Consider the following 12,454-nt stretch of genomic DNA (forward strand, 5'->3'; position numbering starts at 1 on the left):
CATGAATTCAGCAAAGTTGCAGGATACAAAATCAATGTACAGAAATCAGTTGCATTCTTAGACACTAACAATGAAGCAACAGAAAGACAAATAAAGAAACTGATCCCATTCACAATTGCACCAAGAAGCATAAAATACCTAGGAATAAATCTAACCAAAGATGTAAAGGATCTGTATGCTGAAAACTATAGAAAGCTTATGAAGGTAATTGAAGAGGATTTAAAGAAATGGAAAGACATTCCCTGCTCATGGATTGGAAGAATAAATATTGTCAAAATGTCAATACTACCCAAAGCTATCTACATATTCAATGCAATCCCAATCAAAATTGCACCAGCATTCTTCTCGAAACTAGAACAAGCAATCCTAAAATTCATATGGAACCACAAAAGGCCCCGAATAGCCAAAGGAATTTTGAAGAAGAAGACCAAAGCAGGAGGCATCACAATCCCAGACTTTAGCCTCTACTACAAAGCTGTCATCATCAAGACAGCATGGTATTGGCACAAAAACAGACACATAGACCAATGGAATAGAATAGAAACCCCAGAACTAGACCCACAAACGTATGGCCAACTCATCTTTGACAAAGCAGGAAAGAACATCCAATGGAAAAAAGACAGTCTCTTTAACAAATGGTGCTGGGAGAACTGGACAGCAACATGCAGAAGGTTGAAACTAGACCACTTTCTCACACCATTCACAAAAATAAACTCAAAATGGATAAAGGACCTGAATGTGAGACAGGAAACCATCAAAACCTTAGAGGAGAAAGCAGGAAAAGACCTCTCTGACCTCAGCCGTAGCAATCTCTTACTCGACACATCCCCAAAGGCAAGGGAATTAAAAGCAAAAGTGAATTACTGGGACCTTATGAAGATAAAAAGCTTCTGCACAGCAAAGGAAACAACCAACAAAACTAAAAGGCAACCAACGGAATGGGAAAAGATATTTGCAAATGACATATCGGACAAAGGGCTAGTATCCAAAATCTATAAAGAGCTCACCAAACTCCACACCCGAAAAGCAAATAACCCAGTGAAGAAATGGGCAGAAAACATGAATAGACACTTCTCTAAAGAAGACATCCGGATGGCCAACAGGCACATGACAAGATGTTCAGCGTCGCTCCTTATCAGGGAAATACAAATCCAAAGCACACTCAGGTATCACCTCATGGCAGTCAGAGTGGCCAAAATGAACAAATCAGGAGACTATAGATGCTGGAGAGGATGTGGAGAAACGGGAACCCTCTTGCACTGTTGGTGGGAATGCAAATTGGTGCAGCCGCTCTGGAAAGCAGTGTGGAGGTTCCTCAGAAAATTAAAAATAGACCTACCCTATGACCCAGCAATAGCACTGCTAGGAATTTATCCAAGGGACACAGGAGTACTGATGCATAGGGGCACTTGTACCCCAATGTTCATAGCAGCACTCTCAACAATAGCCAAATTATGGAAAGAGCTTAAATGTCCATCAACTGATGAATGGATAAAGAAATTGTGGTTTATATACACAATGGAATACTACGTGGCAATGAGAAAAAATGAAATATGGCCCTTTGTAGCAACGTGGATGGAACTGGAGAGTGTGATGCTAAGTGAAATAAGCCATACAGAGAAAGACAGATACCATATGGTTTCACTCTTATGTGGATCCTGAGAAACTTAACAGGAACCCATGGGGGAGGGGAAGGAAAAAAGAGGTTAGAGTGGGAGAGAGCCAAAGCATAAGAGACTGTTGAGAACTGAGAGCAAACTGAGGGTTGATGGGGGGTGGGAGGGAGGAGAGGGTGGGTGATGGGTATTGAGGAGGGCACCTTTTGGGATGAGCACTGGGTGTTGTATCGAAACCAATTTGACAATAAATTTCATATATAAATTAAAAAAAAAAACAACTAAAAATAGAACTTCCCTACAACCCAGAAATTGCACTACTAGGCATTATCCACAGGATACAGGTGTGCTGTTTCGAAGGGACACATGCACCCCCATGTTTATAGCAGCACTATCAACAACAGCCAAAGTATGGAAAGAGCCCAAATGTCCATCGATGGATGAATGGATAAAGAAGATGTGGTGTATATACACACACACACACACACACACACACACACACACACACACACAGTGGAGTATTATTGGGCAATCAAAAAGAATGAAATCTTGCCATTTGTAACTATGTGAATGGGACTGGAGGGTATTAAGCTAAGTGAAATTAGTCAGAGAAAAGCAAAAATCATATGACTTCACTCATATGAGGACTTTAAGAGACAAAATAGATGAACATAAGGGAAAGGAAACAAAAATAATATAAAAACAGGGAGGGTGACAAAACAGAAGAGACTCATAAATATGGAGAACAAACTGAGGGTTACTGGAAAGGTTGTGGGTGGGGGGACAGGGTAAATGGGTAATGGGCACTAAGGAATCTACTTCTGAAATCATTGTTGCACTATATGCTAACTAATTTGGACATAAATTTAAAAAAAAATTAAAAATTATATTAAAAATTTTTAAATTAAAAAAAGAAATAATTATTGATATTTTTGTTTGGTGTGTAGTGTCAGTAATTTTACTCTAATATGGGTAAGATATTTTCCAAAGGCATACGTCCTTTCCAGGAAATCCTACCTCTCTTCTTGGACATTAGGAATGAAGATAGAGTACACTTACACATAATCACCCATACTATTTAATAATAAAATATATAATTTCTAATCTAACTTCATAGGTGCAGAGTTTACTATCTGTTTGTTATGACATGATAACTGTAGACAAACACATGATGATCTGAAATGCTTTTGGACATTTGGCTTTTATGGGGGGGGAGTGTTGAGCTGTTTTTAAGTTTTGAAGTACGTCCTACCCATGATATGTGCACTCAGCCTTCTTGCTTTATGGCAGTGGTACAGCTTTTGTCATGGCTTCTTCCCTGTGACCCTTCCCATTAGTTTCTAGCCACTGCTCAACCCTCTCCACTCAAAGAGGAAGCTTTATCTCTCCTTTTATTTCCTTCCAGTTCCTGTTAAAAAAATAGAGGCCTATTATTATCCTAATTATTATGCATAAAAAGATAATATTTTACACCAGAAAAAAAAAGTTCTCTGTCCATATTACATCAACTCAGGCAGAACTCTTATACTCAAATAGTATACACTCTGTCTTCTCCCTGGTTCCAATGAGTGAACTGTCAATGCTCTTCTCTAAAATCAGGTGTTCTACTCATTCACCGGATGCCATCTGCTACTGACTACTCAAAGAATAACTTCTGTAGTCGTTCTCTCTCTCTCCCTCTTGTATCACTGTAGGCAATGTTGGCATGCCCAGGGCTCTGCCCTGTACTCTTCACATCTTGGTCTACAACTGACCCCTAAATGTTCTCAAATTTAGACTTCAAATATGCTTCATCTCTTGAAAGATTCATCACTTATATCTCAAAGCCAAACCACACTCCTAAATTCTAAATTAATATATTCAAATTGCTTACTTAACATCTCCAGCTGCATAACTAAGAGGCGTCTTTAACATATTTAAAACTGAGGTCTTGATCTTTCCTGTATCTTTTCTTCTCAAGGTTCCACATCTCTGAAAATGGCAATTCCATGTTTTCCAGTTGCTCAGATCAAAACATTGGAAGCACAACTGAGTTTTCTCACTTCCTCATAACTACATAACAACCAACAACAAATACTCTGAACTTTTTCTTCAACATATATCCATAATCTAATAATTCTGAATAATCTAATTACTACCATCATTGCCCCTCTAGTCAAAGCCACTATTATCATTCACTTCAACTACATGGATTCTCTCCTTCCACCTTTGTTTCCATGCAGTCTGTTCTTTACACAGGAGCCACAGGCAGGTCATGGCATGCCTCTGCTTAAAAACATCGCATGGCTTTCCAGCCTCCTCAGAGTAAAAATCAAAGTCCTTGCCATGGTTTACAAGACCCTATGTTATCCAGCCCAATAAGATCTCTCTCCAATGTCATCTCTTACCCATTCCCCCCTTGCTCACTTCTAGTCACACTGGCATGTTTCTATTTTCTAGAACACATCTGGCCCTCAGTCATCCAAAGAGCCTGTGTTCCTTTGCCTGTGGATCACCTTTCCACATGGATCAACAAATCAGACCTCTTCACTGTCTTCAATCTTCTGTTAACTTATCATACAGGTCTGACATAAAATAGAATATTAATAAAGGCTAGAACATGCATAATAGTAAATGCTTGCTACATCCATCATTAGAGATTGTATTGGATCAGATGTGATATATATTTAGAGAAATACAGTTTCACTGTGTGAATGAAATCTAGAAGATTTAAAACAATAAATATCTTCCATGTAACTGTGAAAGAGAAATACTAATTGCTAACACTTCCTGAATTCTATTTTCCTGGACATTGTGTTCCTTATGCATATTAAATCACTTAATCTTTAAAATTGCCCTGGGGAATAGGTAATATTATTTCCATTTTAGAGACAAGACACGTGCAAAGAGAAGTAATTTGCCCCAAATCACAAAGAACAGGAGCTGGGATTTCAATCAAAGTGATATCTTCAAAACTATGCCTTTCACCACCACGCTCATTTTCCAAACTATGTCCATAATTTCAGGTTTCTTCATGAAACAAAATCCTCTAGGTTCAACCTTGGTTTTTTAAAAGTACCACTCTTAGGAGAGATGTTGATAATAAGGGAGGCTGTGCATGTGTTGGGGGAGGGATTTTATGAAAATTCGCTATACCATCCTCTCAATTTTGCTACCAATCCCAAACTTCTCTAAAAAGTCTTTTAAAAATTCCTTTAGAAAAAAAGTTAGAATGCTCAAATAAATTGTAAATAAGATTACAAAAGGAAGGCAAGTACGGTTGGCACAATTCTAATACCCTCCCAAGATTCTTTCCCCTTGGCGTACACTTCTGCATGATCCTCTCTGTTGAGGGTAGGCAGGCTTTGTAAATATGATGGAATGGTCACTCCAATTCCTGGATAATGCTACTTTGCACAGGTGACCTTAAGAAAGAGTGATGTTCCTCACTGGGCTCCACCATAAGTGAGCATAAGTTCAGGGAGCCCGCTTCCTGAAAAACAAAGTCAAATTCTGGAACACAAATTTTATGTACAGGAAGTTTTCCATTGTTGGCTTTGAAGATGGAGAGAGTCATACGGCATGGACCTGCGAGTATGTAAGTGACCCTCTAGTAGGTTTCTATCAAGTAACTGAATTCTGCCAACAATTGGAATCATCTTGGAGGAGGACTCTGAACTTCAGATGAAGATCCAGCTGAGAACCTAGCTTCTCTGTGCCTGGATTTATAACCCACAAAACTGTGAGATCATATATTGGTATTACTTGAAGCCATTATGTTTGCAGTGATTCCTTACTTGGCAACAGAAAACTAAGACAACAGGTATCTCAGTTATATCAATGAATATAATTCGTTCACATTCACTCAGAAAAAGAAACTACTTTGTCTGATTCGGTTTAAAGAAAATATTTTGCCTAGAAGAAATATATATCTAAAGCAAAATGCTGTAGAAATAGAGCAAAAAAGTGGCAATATTAATAGAGTAGATTGAAAAAATAATGCAGAGGCACTAGGATTGTTTATATTGACCAAAGAGTTATAATCTACCAGATAGGTAATACAGCCATACACTTCTATGTGCCTGCTACACAAAATAACAAAATGAAGCATGAGAAGTACAAGATGAATTTGAAACAAAGATCTTGTGAGAGTGTTCGATACATCTTTGTCAGGCTCAGATGAGGTTCACAGAATTTGTGTGCTTAAGGGATCATGGAGGTTGGTGGCAGCAAGAACAGGTGAGAAGCAGCATGGAGAGGGATTCCTGCTGATTAACTGTTGCTTAATTTCAGTTATGCCCTTCGTGTAAGAGCAAACTTCAGGTCAGAACCTGAAAGGACACCAATTTCTTACTCTTTGCCCCATTATCTGGTTAAAATATACTGAAAAACCTGAGTGTTTAAAGTATATTCAGAATCCACATTTGACTTAATTGTATACTTTATCCTGGCTAATATACGGTTATGTCAGTATTTGGATGAACATTACCAACAAAATATTGAACGAAAAATATATACAGTGCGATTGTTATTAATTATGAAACTATTGTGACATTCGGTTTATTGTGGACTTGACCTACTTTTATTAAGATTTTTATTGTTTCCCTGAAATTAAATACCTTACCTGTTGATTCATTTTAACTGGACTGCCAAGTCCACAGTGTGGTATGGAGCTGTGGTCTTCACACAAGGTTGGGCATAAACACACCAGAGGGTACACAAAGACATTCCAAGGGTTCAAGTTTCCTTTACTGATGCTGATACTTTCAGATCCTTAGCTTCTATGTAGATTCTTTTCCAATCCTTATCTGAAAAAGAACATATTTTGCTGATTCTTCATTCCCAACTCTCCTTTCATAATCCTTTCTCCTACTTCACCCAGATTATGATCCTCTCACATTATCCAGAATCTTGCAATGAAGTGTGTCCCTAGCCAATAAAACTATCCCAGGCATCAAATGAAGTCAGTTTGATTGAAAGAAACATTGGTGAGTGACTTTAGTGACTGTTTAACAACTTGTTTTGCAAGTCAGTTGGCTTTAAATTCTTTGCTTTCAACAAAATTGATGTAATACCCAATAAAATCAATAACATATTATTGAAAATAATTTTTGTGACTTTTGGCATATTTATATAAAAGCTTCAGACAAATTGAGTAATATTAATACTCCCATCCCATCCACTTAAAAATGTGAAAAGGATTTTACATTCATAAAAACAAAACCTAACAGATTTGATTGAACTCTGATTCTCTAACAATTCTAATTATTCATCCATAGATAGAAGAGAAAGTTTAATCTCTCTCATTTATAAATGTAAGACTGATCAATTTTGTCATATTTAATAATTATTTATCAGCCTCTTAACATGTCTATATTGTTCTGACCACATGAGACCTAATAAAAATTGCATTGGCAAATTAATTATGAAGATATGTCTTAGTAATTAGACATAATTCTTTTCATAAGAAATTTAAAAAATTAATTTTGAATTATATGCCCATATTTATTGTAGGGAATTATAATAAGGTGATCAATAAAAGATACTAAAAATAGAATATTACATTAAGATAAAATGTTATGAAAGTTGTATAGCAAAACTCAGAGGTCTAGGATAAAAAAGGTATTATATAGAATTCCTAAACATAAAAAGAATGAGTACTTTTTAAAAAGTAAATGATTGTAGGGGTGCCTAGGTGGCTCAGTCAGTTGGGCAGCTGACACTGGCTCGGGCCATGATCTCATGGTTCATGGGTTTGAGCCCTACGTCAGGCTCTGTGCTGGTAGCTCAGAGCCTGGAGCCTGCTTCAGATTCTGTGCCTCCTTCTCTGTCCCTCCCCTGCTAATGCTCTGTCTGTCTCTCGCTCAAAAATAAACATTAAAAAAATGATTAAAAAAATAAATTATTGTGAGCATGAAATCACTGTGATATTTAGGTTCAATCGGACATTTTTAAGAGAATTATCTAGATGTTAATTTTTAATGAAAATAGTTGCAGTCTGTCAAATTGCATCTTTATGACTATTTAAAATTTTGATTAAAAATTTTAGCTATCAACTTAGACGTGCATATTGGAGAGCATATTTTTCACAATGTATTAAAGACGATATGAGCAAAGAAGTTTGAAGGCATTACCACAGAGCAGGGGCTTTGGATTTGGTCATTCCTGGGATGTAATAATTTCTTGTACTACTTTCTAACCAGAGCATAGCATATTCCATCAGCAATAAATTAGGATTAATTCCTCTTTCAAGATTGCTGAGAATAAATAAAATAATGTCTATAACTGACCTACCCTGTACTTAGTACCCATACCTCCCTCATATCTTCCACTACAGGGAACATGGTGCCTAACCTAGTAAATGTGTTGACTTAATTTCAAAAAAAAAATCAACTTTAGACATAACAATACCCAGAGAAAAAGCTTTTCATGACAAGGGGAACCAGGTCTCTGACCAACATTCCAAGACATGGATACCATTAAAACAGACTGCTTTTCTGGTTTGTTTTTTTTTTTTAATGTTTATTTTTGAGAGAAAGAGAGACAGACAGACAGAGCGTGAGTGGCAGAGGGAAAGAGAGAGAGGGAGACACAGAATCCAGAGCAGGCTCCAGGCTCTGAGCTGTCAGCACAGAGACGGATGCGGGGCTCAAAGTCACGAACCGCGAGATCGTGACCTGAGATCAACCAACTGAGCCACCCAAGCGCCCCTTGCTTTTCTTTTAATTAGGATTATGTGCCATGTAGATGAATTCAAATATTATAAGGAGAATTTCTGAACTTTACACATGCTTGTCATTAAATTATAAACACTAATATTTTACAAGAAAAGGCATACAGATGTTTTCTTCAGGAAATACTAGACTTACCCTTAAAAAAGGTCCATAAAAAAAAAAAACACTCCTCCCTTGAAATTAGCATATTCTATTATAGCTAGTAGAGATTTCAATACAGAATATCTTTTTTAATTTTTTTAACGTTTTATTTATTTTTGAGACAGGGAGAGACAGAACATCAACATGGGAGGGTCAGAGAGAGGGAGATACAGAATCTGAAACAGGCTCCAGGCTCTGAACTGTCAGCACAGAGACCGACGGGGGGCTCGAACTCACGGACCGAGAGATCATGACCTGAGCCAAAGTTGGCCACTTAACCGACTGAGCCACCCAGGCGCCCCTCAATACAGAATATTTTTGTGCCTGTCTAATGGGGAACTCAAAATTATCTGTGTATCTTTGTATTTCGTAAACTGTAAGGCTGGGGTTTGTCTGAAGAATACAGTGTATCAGTGATCTTTAAATAGATGTGAGTAAGCAAGAGATTGCAAATTTATCAGAAACATAGATAAAATTTAAAACTAAGGGTTTCAGTAGGTCCTCAAAGCCATGAACTGCAGTGAGAGGCAGACCAGGTTTCTTTGGACCTCATACCCCATGTTAGGAAGAATAAAGAAATTAGTAACCCTGAGGAATGAATTAATAGAAGTCAAATCTGTGGAAAAAAGGACCAAAATCAAATACATAAACTGGAAGATTTATCCAACAGTGATTTTGGTCGTAACAATCAACTACAATTTATTAGCTTCCATAAATTAAGGCCCTTTGTGAATTAATCAATCAAAAACTTAACCTCTAGAAAATGGTTCATAGATTAGATTTCTGATTCATTATGACAGATGAATGCCTGGGTTTATTTTTGATTTTCATAGAATCCTTAAATATTCCTGGTTAAATAAACTCTTGGCAAATAGGAATGATAGATTCCTAAGTACAATTGTGGCTTAAGCAGATACAAGGCAAGAGAAAACTATCCCCACACCTACCTCCACACAAATAGGACTTCAATAAAAAATAATTTTCACCATCCTTCTAAAGTTTTTTCTTTTTATGTAGACAAGTAAAGTTGGACTGGAACTATGGAGTTACATATTCAGAAACAAATATATATTTATTTGATAAATCAAATTATGATTCAATCTTAGTAAGGCGATGTATACTATGCTTATGTCTAACTTTATTTAATCATCTTTATTCATGCATACATCTCTTTATTATCTTTTGTCTTTAGGATTTTTATAAGAAATAACTGCTTATGCAAAAATGTAAATTTGGTGCCTGGGTGTCTCAGTGAGTTAAGCATCCAACTTCAGCTCAGGTCATGATCTCACAGTTCATGGGTTCAAGCTCCGCGTCAGGTTCTGTACTGACAGTGCAGAGGCCTGGAGCCTGCTCCCTATTCTGTGTCTCCCTCTCCCTCTATGCCCCTCCCTGACTTATGCTCTATCTCTGTCTTTCAAAAATGAATAAACGTCAAAAATTTTTTTTATGTAAACTTTTGAAAGCAGTCATCTAAAACTAAATACTGGCCATCAAAAGAGTCAAGTGAACCATTCAGCACAAGCAAAAGGTTTATGCCCAAAGGTTTTACAACATTCATTTATATGAAAATAAGTAAAATATATTTTAGCATATATATTCAGAATTGATTTTATGCACATTATGTATTCTAATTATAACATTCTAATTTATAAACAATACATACTATGGTTCTGACAGTGAAACTGTGATGAAACACAGAGTACAAATTTTAATTACATACAGTTCTAATACAGTGAGCACTGCAGCATTTCTGTCATCTTTGAAATGGTAACAGAATGAAAAAAAAGTTTTTGAAATATGAGCATGAAGGTAATGAGATCAATAAATGTCAGCTAGAAAAAGTAATCACAACTCCTGAGACTCACTGACCTTTCTACAAATTCCAGAAATAATAGAGTAGCTTGGGATGAGGAATTCTTTAACAATGAGAAACTGATACAATTATAAGAAGAAAGGGAAGCATAGATTGCCTTATGACAGCAAAAACATTGCCTATAAAGGTAATTTTGACACAATAATTTATTCCCTTGATTTTTCTGCTAAGGTCACCACCAACATTGATCACAAATCTTTGGTCTTTACAGAGACAAAATTCCCATTGAAGCCTTGTGAATACTGATATACCTGCTTCATAAACTTTTAGTTTGCTTTGTCATATTTAGCATCCTAATAGAGGTTAATCGTGCAGTTAGTTAATTTAAATGCTTAAAGTGAAAAGCATTCTATTTTGGAAGTTGTAAAATCACTCTATCAGTATCTGAATATAATCTGGAAAAATCCAATTTTGGAAAGTGTTTGAAGGAGTCTTTGGAAAGATTTAATCATCATTAAACATTCAGCATTTGAATATAAAATGAAATGACACTGTAAAACTCCGAGCTATTATATTAAAATATTTTTTAAAGTCCACAAAATTTTAGAACATACTGTAAAATAAGGCTTCTGGAATGGCTAAGTTTCTACAGAACCAGAAGGGATGAGAAAGGAGTAAGTTTTCATTTATTATGGCTTTTATTCTGAGTGCAGACTGGAATTGGCACTATAAAAGTGGCTAAAATTTCAAGGGAAAACCCACAGTCGTTCTACACCAAAAAATGAGAAAAAAAAAAGTTCAGGGAAAACACAGGTATTTAAAAGTGAAGGTAAAATCAAGGAAATTAAAAAACCAGAAATATAAACCACAGATTCTGCTCAAATACCTCATCCATATGTTTGGCTGACCCCGAACTATACATGCGCTGGGAAAAGTCAAAGTAGTATGTCTAAATATAAAAAACAAAAACAAAAACAAAACTGAGATTTAAATATCCAGCCAAGAGGCAGAGTTTTCAATTTGACTCCAACCAAATTACCTACTGAAAGAAGTCATCAACACACTTCTTAGAAATATAACAAAATCCAGAGACTCCACAACCTGAAATTCAGGATGCTCAGGACATGATTATAAACTACTTGACTCATAAAGAATCAGGAATCTTAAAAAAAAAATCATCTGAAACCCAATCAAAAAAAGAAACAGGTCTTGAAATTATCAGAAAAGGAATTCTAAATAACTGTTATAATTAAACTCAATAAAAATATGATCACAATGAGAAAAAGAAAGCAATTCTTGGAGATGAAATAAAAAGCTATAAAAGAGAACTGAATGTGACAGGATTCTGAGAAGATATTAAGTAGAAAGTACCAGGAATCTGTCTTCCCAACGAGGTAACACTTATACTGGCAGAATCTGTCTAACATAACTATTTAGGAACTCTAGAGGCTACTGAAGGTTGCAAATTTCAAAGGAAGGCTTGAATATTAAATTACAGTTAATTTCGGGGCGCCTGGGTGGCTCAGTCAGTTAAGCGGCCGACTTTGGCTCAGGTCATGATCTCGCGGTCCGTGAGTTCAAGCCCCGCGTCGGGCTCTGTGCTGACAGCTCAGAGCCTGGAGCCTGTTTCAGATTCTGTGTCTCCCTCTCTCTGACCCTCCCCTGTTCGTGTTCTGTCTCTCTCTGTCTCAAAAATAAATAAATGTTAAAAAAAAATTTTTTTTAAATAAATAAATAAATTACAGTTAATTTCAGTTGTTATCACAATAGCAGGTACCCATTCCTCTCCTCCAGCCCTATGGCAGGTACACATGTTCCTAAAACAGCCAGCACATAGCTTGTAGGACCCACAGTGAGCACATGTATGGGATCCTTAATAAGTTTATCACCAAATTTCTCATCAGAAACTTTGGAGGCCAGAAGGCAGTGGGCAGATATAATCAAACTGCTAAAAGAAAAAAGCTGTCCACCAAGAATCCAATATCCAGCAAAACTATCCCTCAAGAGTGAGGGTGAAATTAAGACATCCCCAGATAAACAAAAGCTGAGGAAATCCATGACCAAATATCTGACCTGCAAGAAATACTCAAGGAAGCCCTGCAGGGTGAAATGAAAGGACACCAGACAGTCACTCAAAGCTACATGAAAAAATAAAGATCTCAATAAAA

At 36.5% G+C, this 12,454-nt stretch overlaps 1 long non-coding RNA gene across 1 annotated transcript in view; it reads right to left on the minus strand.

Annotated features, from left to right (window-relative positions):
- The window catches only part of LOC121028763 (uncharacterized), a 38,580-nt gene extending 32,179 nt beyond the window's left edge, over positions 1–6,401 (minus strand). The window contains exon 1 of the long non-coding RNA XR_005789424.1: positions 6,220–6,401. This is a non-coding gene — a long non-coding RNA (uncharacterized LOC121028763). The remainder of the gene's footprint in view (positions 1–6,219) is intronic.
- Positions 6,402–12,454: the final 6,053 nt, after the last annotated feature.

This window comes from Herpailurus yagouaroundi, unplaced genomic scaffold (assembly GCF_014898765.1).
Source record: "Herpailurus yagouaroundi ecotype Mexico unplaced genomic scaffold, PumYag 100, whole genome shotgun sequence".
Taxonomy (NCBI): domain Eukaryota; kingdom Metazoa; phylum Chordata; class Mammalia; order Carnivora; family Felidae; genus Herpailurus; species Herpailurus yagouaroundi.